This window comes from Vidua chalybeata, chromosome 12 (genome assembly GCF_026979565.1).
Source record: "Vidua chalybeata isolate OUT-0048 chromosome 12, bVidCha1 merged haplotype, whole genome shotgun sequence".
Taxonomy (NCBI): Eukaryota; Metazoa; Chordata; class Aves; order Passeriformes; family Viduidae; genus Vidua; species Vidua chalybeata.
Window position 1 is genome coordinate 1,161,766 of NC_071541.1, and position 16,889 is coordinate 1,178,654.

Consider the following 16,889-nt stretch of genomic DNA (forward strand, 5'->3'; position numbering starts at 1 on the left):
CCCCCACCTCCTCACACCTCCCCACCAAAACCCACAGGCACCAGGATGGCCACGGCTGCCCTTGATCGATGATCGACAGCTGGGCTTGGTCTCAGAGGCCTTTTCCAGCCTTAGCAATTCCCTGATTCCCTGAGAAATGGGCACTGGACTCACAGGACCCTCTCTGTCCCAGTGAGACCCTGCAGAAGGGGAAGCACTCCACATTCCCAGCCCTCGGGCTCTAAGCCAGGCACTGCTGGAATTGACACCCTGCTCACCTGGAGGGGGTTTCCCTGGGAAGAGCAGGAGTGGAGCCCCCTGGCCATGGCCCAGAGCCTCTGGAGCAGGGCTGGGGGTGCCAGCCAGGCTGCCAGGCTCAGCAGGGGCAGGGCCAGGGGGCTCTGCTGCCCCACGGCATTCCTGCAGCACCAGCACGGGATGTGGCAGGCAGAAACAACTGGGCAGGACATCTGCAGCAGGACTGGCAGCCAGCAGGCTCCCGTGGGACCTCGCTGACCACAGTGGTCTGGGGAGTGCTTGAGCTGGGCTGTGCAGAGCAGAGCTGGAGGCAGCTGCTCTTTCTGTCCCTGCCCAGCTCCTGGAGGGTGGGATCAGCCTGGAGCCCAGCCAGCTCCACGCCAGACAGCCCTCATCAGAACCCCTTAATGAAAACTGCCGTCTCCTCCTTGTCATCTTGGAACTAAAGTGATTTATCTGAGCTCAGGAGCTGTCTCCAAGTTGGTAAACTTTTGATGGTGGACATCATGAAAAGCATCCCTGAGCCTTTTCTTCTGGGAAGAGGGAGATGTCCTCCTCAAGTTCAAAAATGTCAAGGTCTTATTTCTTCATAGTTGCTGGAACACGTCATTCCGAGGTTGTTACTCTGCAAAATAATTCATAGATTCCAAATACTGATATTTATAGCTGAAGCAGAACTCCTAAAATCTCGTGGTTCTAATGGGAATGTTGGCAGGTCCTTCATTATGTCACAGCGAGCAGCGGTGTTAAAAGTTCTGGAATCAAACTATCAATGCATGATAAATGGGGGGTGAGCTGCTCGTGTCACACCACTTATTAAGTTGGTACCATAAATTATTGCACTGTAAAAATCAATGTTTACTTCAGACTTCCCTCCCATATTTTCACTGCTATTTTCTAGAATTCATCTAAAAAAACTACAAGAAACAAAAAAAAAAAAAAAAAAAAAAAAAAGGAAAAAAAAGAAACCCAAAACCACGTGAAACAGGAAAATTAATTTTCTCAGGCTGAATTGTTCTCTATTACCTAAACAAAACAACAGCTGAGAGAGTTGCAGTTATTAAAACTAGCTAGACAAGAAAGGATGAATTGGAGATAGATCAGACCATGGAGTCAGATACTAACCAAAAATTCCAAAAGCTTAATTTAGGAAGGTATGATTTGTTTGGGTTTTTTTTTTTTTTTTTGAGAATGAATCACTATTTATCAGCCAATTTTAACTTTTTATTCCCAGATGATACCTCCAAGGACACAGTTAGTGTAGCATGAGTGTCCCTTTCATGTCAGGCACGATGTTCTAAAGTTAATTCTCCTGGATTTTGCACAAGGACAAACATCCACTGCTGGGGCAGGACACCCTCTCGCCCTGCCCTGCTCTGAGGGGATGCTGAGAGCTGCCAAAATCTGCCTGGATGGCACAAAGTGAGGAAAACCCTTCAATTCCTTGTCCTGAGCTGTCTCGGACCGCTGGGATGCGCGGCCCTTCCCTCCCTCCCCAAAAGACTTCCCCCCCCTATTTAGCATCCAATCCCTGTAGCTCCAGGGATGTTGCACAGTTGTTAAATCCCGCTGGGGAAAACTCAGGAGCAGCAAAGGCCAGAGGGATTTGTGTGGGAGGAAATCCTGTGGCCCTGTTTGCCCTGCACAGCCACAGGTGAGCTCGGGATCACGCCTGGCCCGCAGCTGCAAAAGTGCCACACATTGAGGAGCAGCCTGGGAGGTCCCGTCAGCAGAAACAGCAAGAAAAACACATTTTCTAGGTTTTACACCCAAAGAGTGGAGCTTTTTTGGGAAAAAAAAAAAAAAAAAAAAATTGTCCCTGGTGTTTCTGCCAGTTTGGTTTCAGCTTATACTTGGCAGGAGCTGCACGCCAGCAGCGCGTTCCTCACTTTGTTTTGATAGACTCTGTCTCCCAAAATCTGAATTTTTGGGGATTCCTCTCCTCCAGCTCAGCACCCAACCACTTCTAGAGCGTTCCTGCATTTCCCAAAGCTGAGGGCTGCGTTCATCAAGTGCCACCTACAAAGCACAGGCTGGCAAAAATCTCCTTTCCTCCAGGCCAAGCACAGCCCCCGATTTATTGCTAATAAGTCAGAGATTTCGCAAACAACAGCATCAAAGAGCACATTAGCTCTACCTCTGAGTGAGCACATCCCATCTCCGCCGAGGTTTTATGACAGATGATTCAAAGGGGAGAAATTAAGAGGCCTCAGAAGCTTTTATGGCTTTTCTTACCTCATCTGTGTTTGCACGCCAGCGGGAGCGGCGTGCCGGCGGTGCTGTGCTTGGCTGCCCATAAATAACGGGGCAGAAGCAGCCAGGTGTCAGTGAGGGCTGCCTGCAGAAACGGGAGAGGGAGAATTCCCCCCTCACACAGCACAGGAGAGGCTCCCAGGCGGAGCAGGAGGCACCAGAGCCTGGGCTAGGTAGGGGCACCTGGGGGATTTGGGATTTAAGCAGGACCCTGCCTTGGTTTGCTTGCTGGCCGCCCACACTCTGGGATTTTGGGATTCCCCTGCCCTAAAAGAAAAAAAAAAAAAGAGAAAAAGTCTGAATTTTGCAAGATAAAAGCTTAATATTTAAACTTTACCCACCTTTAAAAGAAGAGACTGAGGAAGAAGGTATGGCTGCCTATGACTTAACAGCTTCAGCAAGGATTCTGTGCAGAGTGGAGGAAGGAAAAGGCTCACAGGCCTGCCAGGAAAAGGCTCTGAGATCTCAGGTCAAGATTCCCCCATCCTACAAAGAAACATTTTTAACCCTTTTGGGATTAAAAACCCCATGGTTGTTGGCCATGCCACAACTTAATAGGGGGTCCTAAAGGTCGAGTACCCGTGCTTGTAATTGCCCGGGGCTTTAGCAGCTCTGCCAGGCAGGGTTTTGCAGATGCACAAACTCATTCATCTTGCAGGTTCAGGGTGCATCTGCAATCTTCTTGCATCCCACATTCCTACCTATTACCTCCAATTTAGATCATCTGCCTCGTTTTCTGCAGAGGGGATGTGAGCCAGCGCAGCTCCTGCCATGGAGCCTGGCTCCTGGCTGACGTGAGCAGAGAGCTGTGCATTCAAATCAAAGGAACGAGCTCTGAGGAGCCTCTCAGACTGTCCTGAGAGCACGGCGTGGCACGGAATGAAAAATCACACATCTCCTTCTCTCTACAGCTGGGGAGGTTTAACTAATTAAACCAATTATTTTGCTGTAACAATATGAAATCAAAGGGTTGGGTTTTTTTCCTTAAAAGTAATGGGCAGAGGCAATCTGAGCTAATCTCGTGTGTCAGTCTGGAGGAAGGATGTGCTGCAGAGCTGCTCTGGGGCAGATGTGTAATGAGTGACTGCATAAAGCCCGTGTGCCTCAGCTGGGGCTGTCCTGCACATCCCATCATTCTTTACAGCTCTGGTGGGATTTATTGCCCATCCCTTGATGTTTATGTACCCGATGGACAAAGACTTCTCAGAATCCCAGAATGGGTTGGGTGGGAAGGAGCTTTAAATCCCATCCCACCACCCCTGCCAGGGCAGGGCCACTTCCCACTGTCCCAGGCTGCTCCCAGTTCTGTCCAGCCTGGCCTTGGGCACTGCCAGGGATCCAGGGGCAGCCCCAGCTGCTCTGGGCACCTGTGCCAGGCCTGCCCACCCTCCCAGGGAACAATTCCTGCCCCATGTCCCATCTAACTCTCCCCACGAGTGTTTTTCGCACAGTTTGAGGAGGAGGGGAGTTCCACTGAGTTTTGTGGTGTCCAGGCTCTGCAGCCCCAGGCAGGATCTCCCTGTGCCCACAGCTCCGGCGTTTCCATCCCAGAGGATCCACTCCTGTGCCCCAGAGGGATGGAGGCAGCACAGCCCCTCAGCTGGAGCCTCTCCCCATCCCGAAGAAAAGCTGTGCTGGTGCCACCTGCACCTCAGGACTCCTGTCCTTGGCAGTGAGTGAGTGAAGCAGTTTTGCTTTGGTTTGCAGGCAAAGATGGATGGGCTAAAGGTAGCCCAGGCAGGCTCCAGCCCTTCCCCTGCAATCACTGCTCAGCCAGGTGTGGAAGTGCACAGGGACCTGAGGATCTCTAAGGTCCCTTCCCACCCAAACCATTCTGGGATTCTGTGCTATTTATGTCTCAGAGGTCCTAATTTACTTCCTGCATGTTACACATATTATGCTCAATTTTAAAATAGTACTTCTCTTTATATTATTTTTAATTAGGTGCAACATTTCTGGGGTTTTTTTTGGTTGTTGTCCTGACCTTTCCAGAGCACTGAGCTTTGCCAGCAAACCCAATCATTTGCCCATGCTGCACGAAGGCAAAGCTAACTGCAAAATAATATTGGTGCCATCTATTTATAGCAGATATAAAATCCCCCAGGAAGCTGGTAAATCCCCTTCTCTGTGCTCAGATACGAGGGGCCACAGCTTTCCTTTCCAGTAGGGTTTCATTATCCAATACTGGTGATTGATGCTATTCCTGAGTAATCTTTCAGATAAATGAGCCCTCCCCATCTCATTTCCATAACTATTTTATCACCGTGTGAATTAGTTCCTCACACTTCTGCAGAGTTACCTCTCCAACAGGAATTTCTTTACAGAGCAATAGAAACATCCAGCAAATAAAAAATGTCCCAGCAAGTGCTGAATACCTCCCAACAAACCTCAGATTCATCTCTTTTAACAATTAAAATATTGACATATTTTCATCCACTCCTTTCTCAACAGGTGAGAAAATGCAAACCAGGAAACAAGGGCCAGGCAGAAGGTAGGGATGTTTTCTAGGAAAAGCAGTGGTCATCCAATAAAATCCAATCCAGATGTGAAATCCAACTGTGTGAAAATCTTCCTTTGTCAATACAGGAATTTCCTGAAAGATCTCTTCTTTTTGGAAAACAGCTTCAAACTAAATAAAAATCAGCTTCAGAAATGGAGTTTAGAGGACCTGTAGACAAGAAAAGCCATTTGTTCTAAGGCAATCTGGGATTGCTTAGATTGGTTCCCTCAGTTCTGAGCTGAGGAAGGTGTGAAAACAAGCAAAGAGTGGGACAAGATTTGACTGCTCTGGATGAAAGGATCAATTCCAGGCGAGTTTCTGTTCGTGCTCACTATAAACCCATTTTTTTCCAGGGTCTCACATAAATCCAAATGTACTCTGGCACTGAATGAAGAATGGAACTGAAACCAGGCTGGGGATTTGGGGCTGTGGGTGGCCACATTCAGCAGCAGAGGTCTCACACCCCATAGCTGGTATGCATTTAGGATGCTCTCTTCACCAAAAAAACTTATATTTAAAAAGAAAATAAAATATGTTAAGCCCTTTACTAAGGACAGAATGTGAGATCAGAGCAAAAACCAGGTGTGGAAAACTACAAGCATAATTCCACTGCTCGGATATTTCAGTATTTTCAATTTAAAAGTCATTCTTGCAAAAAAGCTGCCACATCCATGACTTGACCAGTGCCATATATTAAAAAATGTCCTTCAGAATTATTTTAATCACAAGAAATGTTCCCAAACCAGGTTTTCAAGCATTATCTAATGGCAGTATTTATCTAGAAGAGCACTGGTGCTGCTGGCAGCTCTGGAGCTTTGGGAATTCTTATTGCTCCTCCAGAACAAGGGCATAAAGGCACAGCAGTCCTGGGGATGGAGAACACAGGGACTGCAGTCACAGAATCCATAGATTGCCATCGAGGTGAATCCTGCAATTTATTGTTCCTGCAATAAAATCACAGGACTTTGTGTCACCACTCCAGGAGTTCAGGGGGCACGGAGCTCCTTCAGATTTCTCTCTGCTGGCAAACAAGGCTGTGCACTAACGATGGAATCATTTACATTTCTGTCAACCTGATGCCAAAATGTCCTCATAACTTAAAGAAAACCAGCTTGGTGACATTTGTGTAAACTATAAGGAATTGCCACCTCTTATAAATCAAGATTTTTGTTGAAAACAAACTCATTTGCCTCCATATCCTGGGACCTCATTCCTCATGTTCTGTGTTTGTTCCTCAGCCTTGGGAGGAGCTGAGTTTCCACTGAGACATCTTTCCAGCCTTTGCTCCCACATGTTCTTAGATTTCCCATCAAATTTTCTGTTTCTATAGAAAATATTCATGTTTGCACAGAGCCTGGCATTACCTGCCATGCAGGTGGAGCTCAGCCTTCCCAGCTCCCAGGGGTTTGTCCCCTGCAGATCCCTGAGCGAGGACACTCTGCATGTGGAAATGGGAAAGGACCCAGCAGCTTTCATCCTCCTCCACTCCTCCTTGAAGGATTTCCTTTCCTTTGGAATGTTCTCTCTGAAACTGTGCCAAAACCAACAGCATTCCTCAAATTCAATTTGTTATTCCTTGAACAACAGAAGAAAACATAATATTCTTGGGAATATAATATGCAAAACATGCTTGGGTTTATTATTTGAAAAACTCAGACAGCTTTGCCTATGGAGATAAGGGAGAGCAGAAATAACATTCCCTATGCAGAAATAACATTCCTTATACAGAAATAACATTCCCTATGCAGAAATAAAGCTGTTTTTCTCAGCAACACCCACAAATGCTGTCCCAGGTGTTTCCCTGTCCATGGCTGGACACATCACATCCCTTCAGGAGCCACGTGGCTGTGAGAAGCATTTCAGGGCCCGTGGGGAACTGCCCAAATTTCACCTTGCTCCCTGCTCCCATCCCCAGGGGGCTGCAGCAGCTCTCTCCTGGAGTCTGGGTCTGATTTCCCCATTCCCGGAGAATCTCATTTCCCCATTCCTGCAGGATCTGACTTCCCCATTCCTGGAGAATCTGATTTACCCATTCCTGCAAGATCTGATTTCCCCATTCCTGCAGGATCTGACTTCCCCATTCCTGGAGAATCTGATTTCCCCATTCCTGGAGGATGTCATTTCCCCATTCCTGCAGGATCTCATTTCCCCATTCCTGGAGGATGTCATTTCCCCATTCCTGCAGGATCTCATTTCCCCATTCCTGCAGGATCTCATTTCCCCATTCCTGGAGAATCTGATTTCCCCATTCCTGAAAGATTTGAATTTCCCCATTCCTGGAGGATCTGAATTCCCCATTCCTGAAGGATCTGAGTTCCCCATTCCTGGAGGCTCTGAATTTCCCCATTCCTGAAGGATCTCATTTCCCCATTCCTGGAGGATCTGAGTTCCCCATTCCTGCAGGATCTCATTTCCCCATTCCTGGAGGATCTGAATTCCCCATTCCTGGAGGATCTGAATTTCCCCATTCCTGAAGGATCTCATTTCCCCATTCCTGCAGGATCTGATTCCCCCATTCCTGCAGGACCTGACTTCCCCATTCCTGGCAGAGCTGCTGTGCTGTCCCTGCCCGCGGCAGGGGTGCAGTGAATGGCTCTCTGAGGTCCCTCCCAGCCCAGCCCAGCCCAGGTTCCCGGGCACGGTGCCCATCAGTCCCAGGCACCAGGGCAGCATGGGGGATGCTCCATGCCCGAGCTCTGGGGCTGAGCCAGGGCTGTGCAGGAGGAAGGCAGGAGCACGGACACAAGTGCTGCTGATTCAGCACCCGCTTTGCCTCTGCGTTCAGGGCTCTGTGGGCAGCTCCAGGCTCCCTTCCCAGCCCGGAGCAGCCCCTCAGGAGAAACTCTGCCCTTGCACGGGTGCACAAGAAATCCCCACACTCAAATCCAGGCCAGCCTCCTCTTGGAGCCCTGGATGCCACAAATCAAGCAGCAGCACTCCACAGGCTGCTGGACTCCTCTCCCAGCCCTCACACTCAGCCAAGAACTCCCACAGAAACGCTTTTACATCTCAAGACTACTTGAGAGGAACCTAAGTACTGCACTTTCACTGCCAAATTTAATTTCTTCGTGGAGCTCTCAGCTCGCTTAAAGCTTGCCAGCCTCTCTGAGGGCTGAGAGCTCCTCAGGGCACGGCCTGGCCTGTGCCATGGAGGCAGAGCAGGCCGAGGAGCCCTGCACTGCCTGCCCTGAGCCCTTCTCCTGCGTTCAGAGAGCAGCTCAGCACCTCAGGTACATCTCTGTAGCTGCAGAGTCACCCTCCTGCAAGGGCAGCTCACAGGGACCCTCCGCAGTGCCGGGGTCACCGAGGCTGGCAAAGCCCTCCCAGCCCAGGGAGTCCCAGCCGTGCCCCGTGCCCAGCTTGTCCCCAGCCCAGAGCCCTGAGTGCCACCTCCAGGGGACACCTGCAGGGATGGGCACTCCGGCCCTCCCTGGGCGGTGCCACGGCCTGAGCAGCCTTTCCATGGAGGAATTCCTCCTGCTGTCCAGCCCGGAGCACTCTGGTACACGTTGAGGCCGTGTCCTCTCATCCTGTCTCTCATTTCCCGGGAGAACAGGACCCCCCTGGCTGTCCCCTCCTGTCAGGAGCTGTGCAAGGTCCCCCCCAAGGCCCTTTTGTCCAGGCTGAGCCCCTCGCTGCTCCTCACACCGCGGCTGTGCTGAGCCTTCCCCAGGCTGGCTCACGGGAAGGGGACAGGGCAGATCCTCCTGGGTGGATTTTCATGGTTTGTCGTGACAGAAATCCTCCAGAGAACAGGGAGCGAGGACTGAAACGGAGATGGTGCAGTACCCAGAGTCAACTGGAGAAACAAAATTAGAAACAATCTGTGTTTCAAAAATGTGGTCAACAGAATGCATCACCATGACAATTCTTGCTAGAAGCAACAAGAGAGGCTTGCTGGCAGTGCTGGAGGGCTGGTTCAGGAGTGAAGATTCATCAGAATGCAATTTACAGCACCAAAAAAAAAAAATATATCTGTAGTGGCATTTCATTGACTTTTATTCTTAAAATGTGAGAACTAGACTGAAGAAGCATTACCTTACACTGAATTCTGTGAAAATCCTGATCCTGACGGAAAATCAGAGACATCTTTAGCATGTTCCTTAGTGGTTGCATTCCAGACAAAGCTAAAATAAGGATCAAAGATTCATATCACAGATATAAAATAAAATCAAACGAGAGTCTCAGATTAAGGCACACAGAGGTGGGCTTTAAATTATAAATATGGTTCTAAAAGGAAATGTAAAGAAAGGATTAAGATACCCATGCACTGAAAATTAATTCCTTTTAAAGGTGCCACCATGTCCCAGCTCCCAGCTGGAGAGAAACACAACTTGCTGCACTTTTTACTGATGGCTCTCTCCAAACATCCCATTCAGGGGGTGGATGTCCCTCGCCCCCAGCTGCCCTCCCTGGCACGTTGGGTGAGGATTCAGAGCCACAAAAATGGATTGCTTTCATTTGGGGCAGCTCTCCTGACAGACGAGGTGACCCAAACGTGTTTGTTTGCGTGCTGGAGGGGAGAGGGCTGAGCTGGAAAGAGAGGAAAAAGGGAGCCAAGGAGTCCAGAGCAGCTGGGGCTGCCCCTGGATCCCTGGCAGTGCCCAAGGCCAGGCTGGACACTGGGGCTGGAGCAGCTGGGACAGTGGGAGGTGTCCCTGCCATGGCAGGGCTGGGATGGGTGGGATTAAGGATCTGAACTATTCTGGGATTCTATGATCATACAAAGCCCCAAGGAAACACAGCAGTGTTCTGTTGACAAATGAAATAAAGAGCAGCTCTGGCTGGGGGTGGAGGTGGGATGGAAATCACGTCTCCACCTCTGGAGCTTCACCCAGCAGCTCTCCCTCAGGGGTTACTATTTACTACATTTTAGGGAGTGCAGGCACTGAGGATAAATTTCCTCTCTTAAGCCCATAAATCTCTGCAGGTCTGACTGAACGCTCAGCATGGTATATGTGTGTGGCTGGGCTGACCTTGAGCTGGGGGAAAAGTTTGTTAAAAAACTTCTCTTTCTGGAAAAAAACCCCACTGCAGGCTGACAAATCCTGCACAACTGTCCATCAATCGCCACAAGTTGTCTTAATTTTTTAGTGCCTAACTAACATTTCTTTGTCATCAAAATACTGCGTGTCAAATATTTCATTTGGAATGTTATGCTATGTTAAAAAATAGTAAATCACTTAGCAACTAAAATGAAATCTCTAATGCGAGGTCAAATTGGTTAACTTGTTGATTCTGGGATGAAATAACAATTTTTTTATCATTTTTGCTTTTAACAAAGCTTTTTGTTTTTTTCTTCTCCCCCCAGCCAATTCCGAATTGCCAGGGAATAAAATAAATATATTACCCCCAGATAGGTAGTGTATAAGTAATATATGGCAGAGTTATAATAGAACACTGAAAAACTCCATTACGTTGCTGTTCCTTTGTCAGAGGCAGGACTGGTTGGAGCAGCACTTGTATATCTCAGTGATATCTAATTCCCAGGGAAAACCTCCCAGCCCCGAGGCACAGCAGCTGCAGGCACGCAGGACCATCAAACACTGTCAGCAAAGGGATTATTCACAGAGCTGCAACGGGAAAGGAAACAGGAGGAGAGACAACGTCTGTTACAGTCATCACTGAAGGTAACATGACTTCACCTCAATGCCAGCTCGGCCCTGCTGGGCCCAGCTCAGCTCTGATAGACCCAGCTCGGCCCTGCTGGGCCCAGCTCAGCTCTGATAGACCCAGCTCAGCTCTGATAGACCCAGATCAGCTCTGATGGACCCAGATCAGCTCTGATGGACCCAGGTCAGCTCTGATAGACCCAGATCAGCTCTGATAGACCCAGCTCAGCCCTGCTGGACACAGCTCAGCTCTGATAGACCCAGATCAGCTCTGATAGACCCAGCTCAGCCCTGCTGGGCCCAGCTCAGCTCTGATAGACCCAGCTCAGCTCTGATAGACCCAGCTCGGCCCTGCTGGGCCCAGCTCAGCTCTGATAGACCCAGATCAGCTGTGCTGGACACAGCTCAGCTCTGATAGACCCAGATCAGCTGTGCTGGACACAGCTCAGCTCTGATAGACCCAGATCAGCTGTGCTGGACACAGCTCAGCTCTGATAGACCCAGCTCAGCTCTGATAGACCCAGGTCAGGTGTGCTGGGCCCAGCTCAGCTCTGATAGACCCAGGTCAGGTGTGCTGGGCCCAGCTCAGCTCTGATAGACCCAGGTCAGGTGTGCTGGGCCCAGCTCAGCTCTGATAGACCCAGCTCAGCTCTGATAGACCCAGCTCAGCCCTGCTGGACACAGCTCAGCTCTGATAGACCCAGCTCAGCTCTGATAGACCCAGCTCAGCCCTGCTGGACACAGCTCAGCTCTGATAGACCCAGATCAGCTCTGATAGACCCAGCTCAGCTCTGATAGACCCAGCTCAGCCTTGCTGGACACAGCTCAGCTCTGATAGACCCAGCTCAGCCCTGCTGGACACAGCTCAGCTCTGATAGACCCAGCTCAGCCCTGCTGGGCCCAGCTCAGCCCTGCTGGACCCAGCTCAGCCCTGCTGGGTGCTGTCCACGCAGAGCTGGGGTGACCATTCACAGCCACCACTCTGTCTCACCTTCCCCCAGCGCCTGGCACAGACAGGGCCACATTCAGAAAAATGCAGTGTTGGGATTTTTCCTGGAGCAGGGCTCTGCCAGTGACGTCAGCCTTTCCCCAGTGGTCCCAGTTGTCGCCGTGGGCTGGGCTGCCCAACACCTCCCTCGTGGAGGGGAGCCTGGCCCCGGGTGACTCACGCTGCCACCACCGAGGTGACAAAGTGCTGCATTTCCTCCGCAGCCCGTGGCACGGTGCATCAGTCAGAGAGGGGGCACAGCTCCAGCCCCCCCGCTCTATTTATGGGTGCTGGGAGAGAAAAACATGCTCCTGCCACATTTTAAAATAAAATCTATGTGAGTTCGGTGAAAAACACCAGATGACTGCACACAAGGATGAGGGGATATTAATGCAGACAGTGACACCTCCAGTTCTTGTGCTGCCTGGAGAAGGCACCAGCAGAGCTGCCAGCCTGGCCTTTGGGCACCTGGTTCCTGCCCTGGCTTCAGCAGAGGCTGGGAAGGGCAGGGACACGCTGGAAACACCAGGAGCACCCAAAAAAAAGCACAGGCAGGCCAAATTCTGGTCTAGCTTTGATGCCAATCTGGCAAAAAAACCAGGAACGCCGGGAAATTTTGAAATATTTTCCTTTTTCAGGCATTTATAGATCTACGAAAGGCTCATTGATGCAAGTGAAACAGCTTTGGCTTTCTAGTATTTGTCTAAAGTAGCAATTCTTCCAAGTATTTTACAGGATGTTCAGCCCTTCAAGTGAAGCTGTACAGCAGCAATTATAAAATGCAAAGGGCAGCACTGCTCAAACGAGAGACCTCAGCCACAGAGAGGTTTCAGCTTCTCTAAACCTCATTTGTAAGCAGGGACAAAATGGAAGAGTAAATGGAGGAACCTGATAGCTTCATGTCAGAAAAGACATGAACCGTGACACAGCAGTGTCAGCCAAAGGAAAATGAGCTGTTAAAGCACCTGGAGTGGAACAACACACGGTTTCTGAAGTGGCAGATTAAAAAAAAAACCTGATAATGGGTCACGAGTGATGAAATTTATGCCTTGTTTCTGCCGTGCACTGGGACTTCCACTTTCAGATCTGCAGTCAGAACAGATTAGATTGCCTCCAAATGAAAGTGTCAAGGTAAAACCCAGCAAGTGTAGTTCAACAGCTCTGTAAAAACACTGGCAGCGAGGGAAACAAGAAAACAAACCTCATTCTGCTTTTCCTGCAGCCCCTGCACCTGGAGAACAAGGCTTTAACAGAGGCAGCAGAAATGTGAGAAAAGCCCAGGGCCTGCAGCAGCGGGGTGGAAGGAGGCCTTAAGTGCCCGTCCAAAGATGTTAAATAAGATTTTTTGGAACTAAACCATGATTCAGCCTTTCTAATATCACATAAAACTAAAAATTGAAAAAAAAGGTGAGGGGTTTTTTATTGACCTTCAGGAGGAAAAATCCTCTGGGTGGCTGGTGGCCACGGTGGCTGCAGAGAACAGGCAGCTCCTGCTCGGCTGATTTCTGAGCAAACCACTCTCCCAACCATTTTTTTTCCCCTCCTGCTTCAAGCAATGCCTCAGCACAATTCAACAGCTTCCAATTCGCTAACTAAAATCACTCCAAGGTCTTTATTTTTCTAGGGTGAGAAGGGCAAAGGACAGCCCAGAAGCATTTCTGCGCTGAGGGCTCCGTAACATTTGTCTGGCACAGGACGTGTCTCGGCACAGCCAGGGCACCCACGGTGGCATTTCCACCTGGCTGGGCTGTGTCAGAGCCCAGCACATCCCTCGGGCTGCCCTGGCTGGCTCCAGACCCTGGCAGGGGGCTCACAGACCTTGGCACAAAGTCAAAAACACCTGTGGCTTTGATTTTAGCCTGTGGGAAAAGCTGCCAACTCTGTGTGAGGAATTACAAACCACAAGGGTTTGAGCAGTGTGGTAGTTGAACTAACACAGGGTGGAAAAGTAGAATTTTGGGGTTTTTAGAATGGGGTTCAGGGATACAAGATGGAGGGATTTGGGCGTGCCCTGACCTTCTTCTCCTTCTCCTTGCCCTCCATGTCTTGCTGTGCTGGTGACACTTTTCTGTTGGTTTCAGGCACAGACACACTGTCCAACATCAATGACAGACATTGGCACGTTATTGTAACCACAGCACACGGAGTTTTGGGTATAAAATGTGAACACTGCCCTGAGGGCAGACAGAATGCCATGGCCGAGCTGCTGGGCAGAGCTCAGCAGGGCAGAGAGAGAATGTTCTAGAGAAGGGAAAAAAACAGCCTTGAGAAGCTGATCCTATGCATTTCAGACTCCTTCTTTGGCTGCCTGGGTTGGGAGAACAAGGACTTTTACACTCTTGGGGTCATCCCAACACCCAGACCCCGAGAGGCTGGAGGTGGGAAGCTGCACTGCCTGTGGATATCCCCAGTGCCACACTGTGGGGAGGAGAAAAACTCCATTTCCTCCTGACCCTGGCTGAGTTCTGGCAGAAAACCCCAGGCCTGGGTTCATGATTTCTGGAGCTCGGAGGAAGCGGTGGATGGAGCCCGACCCCGCACCGCCTCCCCTTCCCTCGAAGCTCAGGGCAGCTTTTGGAACTCTTATCAATTGAAACAAGAGATCTTCCTCGGATCATAAACTCTGAGGGGAATCACTAAATCCTGCTCTTTTATTGTGCTGACCTTTAGACCACCATCTGTCTTTTGGCTCTTCAGTTTATAGATGAGAAAATACCAGGAGGTGCCGGCGCAGCCGAGCTGCTCCCTCCACCACCACACACACCTTAAACCCTTCAGCACTGAGCTGGAAGTTACATTTTTATTGAGTGACTGCTAGAAGCAATGGATAAGAAGGGAAAAACACCCTGCTCAGTTATAACCACTTTTAGTTAATGCCAGTGAGCAGGATTTTTTATTTGCTTACATCATCTGCTGCTGAAGTCCTATTTTCTCTGTTAAATCTATGTTTTGAAAAGTCCTTGGCATTTTAATTGGCTCAATATTTCAATTCTCTGTCAAAAACGAGACTTGCTGAAAAAACATCACCTGATTTCTCCATGGATTCCTCTTTCTCAGAGCCCCCTAAACGCTGCTCCCCCTGGGCAAAGGTTTGCAGTGCACTGGCTGCAGTTCCCACCTAAAGCTCTCCCTCTGCAACAGTCTGGCAAATCCAAAACCATCCCCACAGCATCGGGCAGGAGCACTCTGCCTGCACCTGGCTCACGATGAGGGATTCCAGACCCAGCTTTGCCTTTCTTCTCCTCCACCGAAGAGCGACAAAGAAAGAGGCAGAAAAAAGAAAAAGCTACAAGTGGCTGGAGCTCTGCAGAGCTGGAAGATTCCTCATGGGAGCTGCAGCTAGAAATGTTACCTTTGGTGCCCAATTGCTCCTTTCCTGCTGTCCATCTCTGCACAGCTCCAGTCTGGATATTGGGATGGTTCCCCCTTGGAACGGGGTCTGGGGAGCAGGGACGAGGCACCACAGGAGGCTCAGGCTGGAAAAACCCTCAGAGACAGCGAGTCCAACCCTGCCCCAACCCTACCAAGGCCACCAGTGCCCCCTGTCCCCAAGTGCCACCTCCACAGGGCTTTTAAACCCCTGCAGGGGTGGGGACTCCAATTCCACAAGGATTGAGCCCAACCCCTGGCTCTGCACAGGGCAGCCCCAAAACCCCCCCCCATCTGAAGGTGCTGCACCCCATGGAAGCATCACACGCAGTGAGCACCTGCCTCACACCAGGGAAACGCTTGCAAGTGACAATTATTTCCATTTAATTTAGTGGAAGTAGCGACAACCCCATTTTTTCCCCTCAGCACTGCCCAGAGCAGCCTCCAGACATTGTTACCTGAGGGCTGGGATGAAGCCAACAACCCACCCCCCAAAAAGGCAGCACCCTGCAAACAACACTCCTGTTTCCAGCTCCCGAGGACTTAGACATGTTCCAAAGTTCTGCTGCATTTCAGCCATTTTGCATTATGCAACCCCCAGTGTTGCATTTTTATTTTCTCCCAGTAACCTGTGCAGGTTGGAACTATTAGGATCTGCCAAAGCTTACCCATTTTCAGATGTGTCAGAAGAAAATGAGGAAAGCCAGAGGTGGCTTTTTGTAGCAGCAAATAACAGTTTGCTTGCTTCAGTAAGTTAGAGGTTAATGGCTCTGCATGAGAAAACAAGGATCACGGCCAGTTCTGAGCAAGATTCCGTTTCGAGTTGCTTGAAAACTGGAAAGAAGGTCAGCACGCCCAGCCAGGTTCCTCTGTGCTTTTGTTTTATTCAGCTTTGCAAATCAGAGCTCTCTTCATTGCCTCAGTCTCTGGTGGGAGAGCAGGAAAAATGAAGTTGCAAGGCTGAAGTGTTGTGTTATTATGTTCCCCATCTCATTATCTAAATTGCTGTGCCACGAGCGGATCCAGCCCAGAAGCCTCTCTTGATCTACAGCTCGGGGACCAGGGCTGCTGGGTTTTTCAAGCCCTGGGGTGTGCACACGGGGCTGGAAGCATTTGGAAATCTGTTTACAAGCTGTCCAGTGTAATTGGGAAGGATTTTTCTTGTGCCTTCGAGGTCACGCACATCCAAAGGTGAAACTTGCTGCAGCAGCTGTTCTAAAAGGATCAGGGAGGGAGAACAACTATTTGTGGCCTGGGGATCAGGAAGGGGGAATCCCCAGGGAACTGTAAAGAACTAAGAAATCATGTAGATGATGCACCAAGAACAGGGTGAGTCAGGAGAGGAGAACCTGGGAAGAAAGTCAATGAAATTGGAACAAATTGCATATTGAAAGAATTTCTCAATCTCCACAACTTCCATTCCTTTGCTTTGCCTTCTCTCACCTATGGATCCCAGCTGGGAGAGGGGTCAGGGCCCTGCCACCCCCTGCTCTGTTTGTGGCAGACCTGACCCACCAATTCCACTGGAGGCTGGAAACTGCCTCTGGATTCTCCATGGATTTCCTGTGCAGGAATCTCAGGCACAGCATTTACAGCCTTCAGAGATGATTTCCTCCCCAGAGCCGTGCAGCCACGGGGGCAGAGAGGTCAGGGACAAAGCGGGGGGCAATTAACAGGAGATCATTCCATAAGTGCATCAGTAATAAAGGGAAACTGAAAAAGGAGCAGGGAAAGCCATTAACCAAGGAAGTTGAGTGTTTAATAAGCTTTCCTTGCCTCAGTCTTCATGAAAAGGCTAACTGAGAGCAGATGGTTGGCACAATAATGCTGGAACAAAGAGGGAAGTTTATAATCTCCCACAAAGGCAACGGGGAGAGTGCCTGGCTAATTTAGATGTTTGCAAATTGGTTATGCTGATGAACTTTATCTT

At 49.7% G+C, this 16,889-nt stretch overlaps 1 long non-coding RNA gene across 1 annotated transcript; it reads right to left on the reverse strand.

Annotated features, from left to right (window-relative positions):
• Positions 1-6,451: 6,451 nt before the first annotated feature.
• Positions 6,452-10,490, reverse strand: LOC128794271 (uncharacterized). Its single transcript, XR_008433042.1, has 3 exons — positions 10,408-10,490; positions 8,216-9,117; positions 6,452-6,521 (listed from the first exon to the last, which is right to left on the reverse strand). It is a non-coding gene; the product is annotated as an uncharacterized LOC128794271 (long non-coding RNA).
• Between the last annotated feature and the right edge of the window lie 6,399 nt (positions 10,491-16,889).